The sequence below is a fragment of the Dipteris shenzhenensis genome, chromosome 28 (assembly GCF_047967505.1).
Source record: "Dipteris shenzhenensis isolate YYH24624 ecotype China chromosome 28, Dip_SZ_1.0, whole genome shotgun sequence".
Taxonomy (NCBI): Eukaryota; Viridiplantae; Streptophyta; class Polypodiopsida; order Gleicheniales; family Dipteridaceae; genus Dipteris; species Dipteris shenzhenensis.
Genome location: NC_141623.1, coordinates 1,916,886 through 1,926,121, shown reverse-complemented (window position 1 = coordinate 1,926,121; position 9,236 = coordinate 1,916,886).

Genomic DNA, 9,236 nt, shown 5'->3' with positions numbered 1-9,236 from the left:
AATCAAACTGATTATAAAAATACTTATGGGGCTCATGATCAACCAAGCCCTCAAAAGTTGAGCCATATAGATAATGTCTTTATATCCTTAAGGCATCTTTAACTATGTAAAAATCTATTTCTTGTGTGTAATACTTCAATTGATCATCATTAAGTTTTTTGCTTTTGAAATAAATTGGTCTCCCATCTTGGATAGAGTGGCACCTATTGCAAAACTAGCCTTGGAGTAGAGCAACACCTATTGCAAATTTGTATAGCATTTACTTCACAAATGGTTGTTAGGATCCACAATAGCTGGCATAGGTGCAGTAATAACGTGATTTTTCATGGTCATAGAACTATCATTCATCTACGTGTTTTGTCTATAGGCTTGTTGTTTTGTTTCAATTATGAATGGATTGTTAGGATCCTCAATAGCTAGCATAGGTGCTCTATTCATGGTCTTAGAACTATCATTCAACTCCTTGTTTCAACTCACATGATTCTCTCTTTTCTTTGTTACCCCCTTAAAAAGTTTTGTCCATGGGTATTGATATATGATTTCAAAAGAATACTATAAAGCATAGAAAAGATCAAAGTTGTCTAGTTTCTATGGGTATTGGCCATTCCAAAACATTCGTACGCTTGGCACCATCAATATGTACCCCATCACCAGAGATGATGTCGTCAAGACATAAGATATTGCATCCAAGAAATCACATTTAGACTCTTTTGGATGAACTTTCTCACACCTTAGAATATCAAGGACAATTCTAAGATGAGTATCATGCTCCAACAGGTTTACGATAGATGAGAATGCCATTTAAAAAGCATGATTGTGTGTGCATGTGTGCATCGTAATGAACAGAACAAAGATAAGGAAATTGAGCTAAAGCCACAAGAATCAATAGCAACTAGAATGGACTATGGCAAATCGGATTCAATAGCAACTAGACTGGACTATGACAAATTGGATTCAATATTACAGAATGAAAATTTCTAATGCATACAAATCCTTATGGGGGTTCCACCTGATACTTGTTCATTCACCATTTTGTGCTTGTGTGCATGCGTGTCTTGTGTGTGTCTAATACCCTTTGCAATAGTCATGTTTCATTCCTAGTCCCCCCATCTCCTATTGCGAGCAGTTTTTCTCTCTCCCATCGCCATTTTCTGCCTTTTCCAGCTTATTTACTTCCTATTTGTCACTTTTTTTTCTCACTATGTTTGTGTTTCTTTGTGTGTGTGAGTGCGATGACCCTTTCCCTTTCTTGCTATTTCTTTATTCCCTCTTTTCTTTGCTATTACGTTTGGGTAGATAGGTCATGCCTATTTCCCTCGGCTTGTTATTGCTTTACCTAGGAATATATACAACCATCTGGATTCTTAGATAATTAAAAAAAAGTTTAAGTCACAAGCGGAGTAAGGTGTATGGGTTGAGAAGGGATTAGAGAGGTATCGGAGGATTAGTGGGCTTGGTGTGTGGGGTGGTTAAAAAAAGAGTGAAGGGGAAATTTCACAGGGGGTACATAAAAGAATAATTCATAGTTGGGGAAGTATACATGTGTGTGTGTGTAAAGAAATAAGTGTTTGTGTGTGTGAGATACATTTAGTAAATAAAACTTATTGTGTGTGTGTGCATGCATGCGTGCACGTGTGTGTGTGCATGCATGTGTGTGCTTGTGTGCGTGTATGGGTGCATGCATGTGTATATGTGTGCGTGTGCATGCATGTGTGCGCATGCATGTGCACATGTGTGCATGTGCATCTGTGTCTGTATGAGGCTGCGCACACTCATGTATGTGCATGTGCATGCATCTACCCTCATCATCTCTATTATCATATTCGTATTTGTCATGATAAGGTTTGGTGATAAAATTTGTCACTTAGGTGTAATCAATATTTCTTATAAATAAAGTTTCTTAATGAAGCTATACAATGACGAGGATACAATGGGATAATAAATCTCAAGTGTCACTTCACAGAGCCATCCAACCCCATGGGATAGCACTATTGTTTTTATCTTGAAGGTCATTTGGCTTCGACTAGATGCCTGATCATGAAGTAATTCTCAATCATTTATTAGGCTTTAGTAGACATGAGATAGAGCTCACTTATGAGTCCACTAACAAAGATTCACCACAATTCAATGACATATGTATTGGAATTTAACTGAAATGAGATATTGATTGATTATAAGTCCACTAACAATGGTGAAGCACACATTAATTATTTTTTGTTAAGGTCATCCCATGAGCACAAGGTAAGATTTTTAAGAACTTTCCATTGCCATCTGCATAAAGTTCATCATGAACGTTAGACCATTTATTTGCACATGTATATCTTTAACCAATGCAAGGATTGATTTGTAAGCCTCAAGACAAAAGGCATAGAATTCATGATGATGGGTAGTCAAATTGTATCTCTTGTTTCTTCTACAAGTATATGCACCCCAAAAACACTCTCTACAATGAATCCTCTAATACATATCCCTTCCCAATGATCCCTTCCCAATGACTATCAACTTGGGAGCATTAAAACTTGGGAGCACTAATAGTTGCCACCTTGGTGTTTCTTCAGCCTCATGATGCAAGGAGAGTCCACTATCTTTGCCTTGCCCCCAAATTCCCAACATAAACTATTTCTTAGCCAAGTAGGATTCTCAAAGCTTATGTATACACATGCTAAAAGGGAGCTTTGTACCCAAGTATTGGTGAGCGATTCCAAATTTGGTTTCTACTTCTCCTCTTGAGCTTGGCCTTCTTCATGAGACAAAATGTCACAAATTAGCCATCTTGAGAATGGATGCTTTTGGGAGCTACTCAAGTTGTCCTTTGAACATAATGACTAGGATTCTTGAAGACATATAGGCCTCTCAAAATCGAGGACACTATGTGAGGACTCATTTAAGAGAGAGGAGGAGCAACTCAGAGTTCAGAAGTTCGACCAACAAAAGTGCATTCCACCATTAGGGAAAGGAGAGTGATGAGGTTGAAAATTGGGAATTGCTTTGGCCTCGGTGACAAGGTTGGCTTTTGGTCACCACATTAATTTAGATTGCTTTTGGAGGATGGGAGTTGGGCATACCCAATAGGGGTGGGCCAAGTGTAACCAACAAAGATGGTCGAGCTGTCTCTATTCCCACACTATAGGATAATTCCTTGTGTGATGATGCTTGGATTCCACACAATTTTGATAAGAGGAGTACCTTTGGGAACGGTCACAAGACTGTCACCTTCCATGGAAATGCATGTACTAACCATAACTAAAGCACATGACAGGGAAAAATGTTGGGTCAATGAGGAGGAGCATTAGTGGAAGCAAGATCATATAAGAGTAGAATGCAAATAAGTAATATCCTAAAGTAGTGGTGAGGGGGGTTGAGCATAAGAGGGAGGAGCCTATACATATTAAGCAGAATTTAGGCAAGCCTCTCCACCTTGGGTTCCAAAGATCATAAGGCCATCCCATTCCTTTTGATGACCTATACTATCCCCTTTTATTCTTAGATCCTCTAGTCCCTCTAGCAAATTGTCTCCTCTATTTTTCCTTCAAAATATTACATTTCTTTAGTTCATCTTCAATATTTCCCATGTTCTTGTGATGAGGCAAATAGCACACCATGCTTGCACTTTGACATGAATTACAATGAATATTTGACACACCATGGCTATCTAAAATTATCTGGACACATGCATATTTATAGATGGTGGCTACTTAAATTATAATTAGTCTAACCTAAGTAGGGTTTGCTACAAGCATCTCTTGAACAAGTACCTTAAAGGCTCATTATTCCAAGTACCTTCTTGAGTTTTAAGGCCCATTAATCCAATTTAAGGTTTGTTGCTAATACCTCCATGAATAAGTCTCTTCTTTGATCTTAAATCTTTTTAATTAAATTGTACATGTGTACATGTTCTTCTAAATACCTAGCAACATTGTCAATTTTGGTTTAATTATGCAATTCATCAATAGAGATTTGTGATGTGCTCAAGTCTTCACAATCTGCTATTACATTGCAAGTGGAAATTGCTTGTGTTGATGAAGTGGTTTGTGCTATCATTAACAATCTTCATCACGGACATTTGTTCATTTTTCCTACAAATGCACGTTTGATGTTGACTACATTGTGTTTGCAATTGATGATTTGTTGACATCCTTACCACTAATCTACATCATTGCAAGTTCTACATTGAGACTTTTTTTTGAGGGACTCTATATTTCCAAGTGATTAATTATTTCCTTGGTTGGTTTTTATTAGTCATATGTGGGCTAACTATTGAAGCATGTTGTAAATGGTTTGCAAGGTTTATGGAAGCACATATCATGTGGACAGTCGCATGAAAATGGGATATCTATCCCACATGCTTCACGCTCAAAGAGGTGAAATCCTCACAGTTTTTAATTTAAGAACCTCTTGCTTATGGATTATGATAGTTCTACATAAATCATGTAATTAATCACCAAGAGAAAGGCATGGTTGGGGCCTTCGACAAGAGATAGTTACACAGCTAAAGAGGCTTGCAAGTGAGTTATAGAATACTAGAATAGCCAATGATTTTCTCACGATTAGGTAGATTTGGAGGATAAGGCTCTGTGCTAAGCCACTTGGGTGAGCAATGATATCCAAATATCAATTGTTCTTATGTCTAGTTTCTCAAAAGGCTATCACAATGAACAACAAATATCACAAAATATTTGGGATAGATCTTGTATGTCTAGTCTATGCTATGATTAAGGACATAAAACATTACCTCTAGGAATGCCTCATGTGTAAGAGGTATGGCATGAATGCATGCATCTCTCTCTGAGACCTCAATCTGTGTGGCTGAGAAACAATATACAATGTTGCTCCTCACCAAGATGACTTTTAATGCAAACACCAATATGTATGTGTTTCATGGTTTTACACGCTTGGGATGCTAGCTATTCTTGGTCCATAGATAGTTAAATAATGACAATATATTTTGTCTTGCATCAATGGAAATATTCTATAGATGGTACCGACTTATAATGCACTGATAAGGAGTGGCCAGCACATCTTCAAACTGCTTGGGTTTTCAAATAATAAATAGGAATTTCTACTAAATTGCAAACTAATGTTGATGTTTTTTACTGCACGTTATGTGAAAGGATTAAGGCACCTAATACACAAAATAAAGTTTGACTTTGATAGTCTCCTTAATTGGGAGTTATGGTATTGTAAGAAAAAGTTGATCCTTAGATAAATCTTGACTCTCCAAGTGAGGTCCCTAGGTTGGGATGGTGAAAAGGTGTCTTGATGGTTCTATATAGATAGATTTATGAATAATTCAAATGATATCTATTTGGGGTATATTGTTTAAAGGGAGTTTGATTTTCAAATAGTCCCAAGACCTTATCGGGCATGCTTGACTTTTCCACTCACTCCACCTCTACCCATTTTATTGGCCTTTCTCCCCTCCTACTTCCCCCTGCATATTAAGTCCTTTAGGCCCGGCTTACCCACCTTTTCTATCTACACCTCACCCTTTTGTTTTGATTGAACAACTTTCCCTTCCTCCCAACAACTTTCCACTCTATAGCAATATGTAATTCCTTCTCCTTTCTTGGCCCCTCCTTATCCTTCCCTTCATCTTGCCTACTTTGAGCATCAATAGACTTTTGCTTTGTCTTCTCATCAAGATTCTCATCAACTCAATCCAAATATTCTCTCATCAATTCATAAATAGATTTATTCATTAACCCAATAAGAATATAATGCCTTAAGAAATTCCCAAATTGCACTTCCTACTTCCATACCAGTCCTATGACCTCAACACCCACATTGCCTGGGATTTTCTCTTCATCTATCTCACATAATCCATGTATGCTTAGTGCCTTTGGGTTTTATTTGAATTTGTTATAAGTATTATTTTCCTCCATTCACCTCACAACATTCTACCAATGATGGAGTAGGTGTTGAGAATCTAACCCAGACCACAAAACCCTTAGACAAAAAATTCCCAATGCTAGATAGTTGAGATAAGGATAAAGTTAATGCGAAATCCCCCCTATGCATGAGAATATTCCTAACCAATTGTTTTATTTCTTCTTACAATTGTATCACACCCAAAAGAAACCATTCTCCAAGAACATAATAGCCTCAATACCAAAAGGGACTCAAGTCTCCAATCCTAGCCATCTCTCAGCATCTTCACACAATGGTAATCTCCTTGAGACCAATGGCATAATGGTAGTCTTCACACAATGGTAATCTCCTTGAGACTAATGACATAAATTATTCTAGTGCCAACTAAATGAAATCCTCTTTCACCCTATTAATTAATAGTCACATCACCGACAAGTATGATTGTTTTTTTGCATGACCAACCTACCTTTGCTTGCTTTGTGGTAACACTCTCCTCAACAACCAAAGCTATTCCATAACTTTATTGTCTAAGAAATGATGCACATCCTTGGGCTTACCAACCGCTCTTGTTAACATCACTCTTCATCAATCAAAGTTGTTCCAAGACTTATTTGTCTAAAAAATATTGTACAAGGGTTTCGTCACAACCATGATTGCAGGGCAGCGGTCAAGCACCACATCCTCCTCAACAATCAAAGATATTCCATCTCTCCAAAGCTATTCCATAACTTTATTGTCTAAGAAATGATACACATCCTCCTCAACAACCAAATCTATTCCATAACTTTCTTATCTAAGAAATGATGCACATGATTCCTTGGGCTTCACAACCACTCTTGTTAACATCACTCTTTATCAATCTTCATCCTTGGGCTTACCAACCGCTCTTGTTAACATCACTCTTCATCAATCAAAGTTGATCCAAGACTTATTTGTCTAAGAAATAATATACATCCTTGGGAGATCATTGGGCTTGCTAGCCACTCAAATGAATTCCCACACACATGACCTTGATACTCATTTCCTCTTGGAACAAAAGATACCAATTCCCCTCCTTAACATCATCCTCCCATTTTGCCATTGTTCCAAACCAGATTGTCCTACTCCCCTTTTGCTATAATATTATCTAACCCTCACCTTCCCTCTACCATAGCATCTTGACCTATCCTCTCACCTTCCCTCCCCTACTTGAGGGCATTGAGATCATACACCTTGCCATTCGCTCTCATGATATACATCCTATTCCTCTTATGCTTAAATCTCCTACTCCTTCTAGAGAATGTTCACCTTTTTTTCACCTTCAAGAATTTATTTTTCTTCAGTTAATGTTCAATAATTTCCCATAGCTTTCTTGTTTTGAGAATATTCAAGATTGAATCTCTATGCCATACTTGATTCATTTTGACATAATTTTTTTTGTATGGGACATTCATCGATCTAAACTTTATGGTTATCAAACTGTCACACACACTAAGAGTTCATCTTGTGTGTGCTTTCATGAGGGCATAAATAGATGACCTATACAAATGAATAAATGCCTTTTTAATTAAAATCAAACTTGAATTATAAACCAAAGTGGATAGGACTAACTCTTTGTATCTCTACAAAGACAAGAAGTACCAATGAGGAGCTTTTGGTGATGAGGAAGATAGCACATCATTAATTGCTAGAGATGGATTATAAAGAATATATGATACACCATGGATCTTTGAATCATGTGGACACATGCGTATCTATAGATCGTGGCTTCTTAAAGTCTCATTAATCCAACCTAAGTAAGGCTTGATAGATCGTGGCTTCTTAAAGTCTCATTAATCCAACCTAAGTAAGGCTTGTTACAAGTATCGCCTTGAACAAGCACCTTAAAGGCTCTTAATCAATCTAAGCTTTGCTACTAGTACGTCATTTGGAAGAGTTTTAATTATAGCTATGGCTTTTGGTAGTACTACTTGACTTGTGCAATGTTAAATTGTGCATGTATACATATTCTACTAAATATGTAGCAACATTTGCAATGTTTGTCTTATGATGCAATTTATGTGCCTACCTATCAACTTGTCGAACTAATTTTGTTATTTTTAATGTAGGTTGTGTGAAATTTTTGAGCACTTGATGTGCAAAATAAAGTTTGAATTTGACAATGTCCTTGATTGGGAACTACTGGATCACAAGAAAAGGGTGATCTTTTGACATATGTTGACTCTCCAAGTGACTCCTTTAGGTTGAGACCACCTTGATGGTTCTATTTAGAGAGGGAAATGAAGAGTTAAAATGATAAATTTATGCATTATTCAGAGGGAGTTTAATTTTCAAGCAAAAGATACCACTGGCCATGCTAGACTTTGGCACTTGCTCCACCTCTACCCATACTTTTGTGCCTCTCCCCCCCCCCCCACTTCCATCTACATGAAGACCTCGATTCTTCTCCTTATCCTCATCTTCCCAATCCTTATAGAACTCACCCTTTTCCTTTTCATTAAAACTAAACTCTTTCCCTTCCTCCCAACAGATTCCCACAATACAGCAACATGTGATTCCGTCTTGTTTCCGAACCTGTCCTTAGCCTTCCCTTCACATTTCCCCCTTTGAGCCTCAAAACTTTGCCTTCTTATCAACCCAATCAAAAACTTGTCTAACAAATTCCTATATAGGCCCAAACATAGTAGCTCCCAAGAAGGTCCAAATTGCACCTCCTACTTCCATATCAATCCGATGAGCTTGACATCCACATTGCTTGGGTTTTGCCCTTCATCTTTCTTTCATAATACATGCATGATTAGTGTCCTTTGGGTTATAGTTGCCTCTACTATGATTAAGATTTCCCCCCAATCAACCTTGCAATGTTCTCCCAACCAGAGAGGAAGTGTCAAGAGACTAGTTTAAACTACACAACCCTTACTACTTAAATTCCTAATGTTAGAGAGACACACCATCAAGCTTGCAATGTTCTCCCAACCATAGAGGAAATGTCAAGAAGCTTACATATCACTTACTACTTAGACAAAAAATTTCCAATGCTAGACATTGGAGACCAAGATAAATGTAGTACGAAATCCCCCAATGTAGGAGCATCTTCCAAGCCAATTGTTTGTGGGAGAAGGGGGAGCACACACGAAGGGATAAGGAGACACCAGAAGTGGTGGAGCAAAAGCTACTCTAGCTTATTCCTCTATCATATATATATGAGTATACATGGGCACTGTACAAGTGGGCGGGCACACTGCCCTTTACTCCAACAACCTCCCACTTAAAGATAGTGTGCCTTTAAGGGAGTATAGTACACATATAATACAATCAGCCATAGGCTGAAAAACAAGATGACCAGAGTGTCATCCTATGCCCATCGGCACTTTACAATGTGCAAAGTG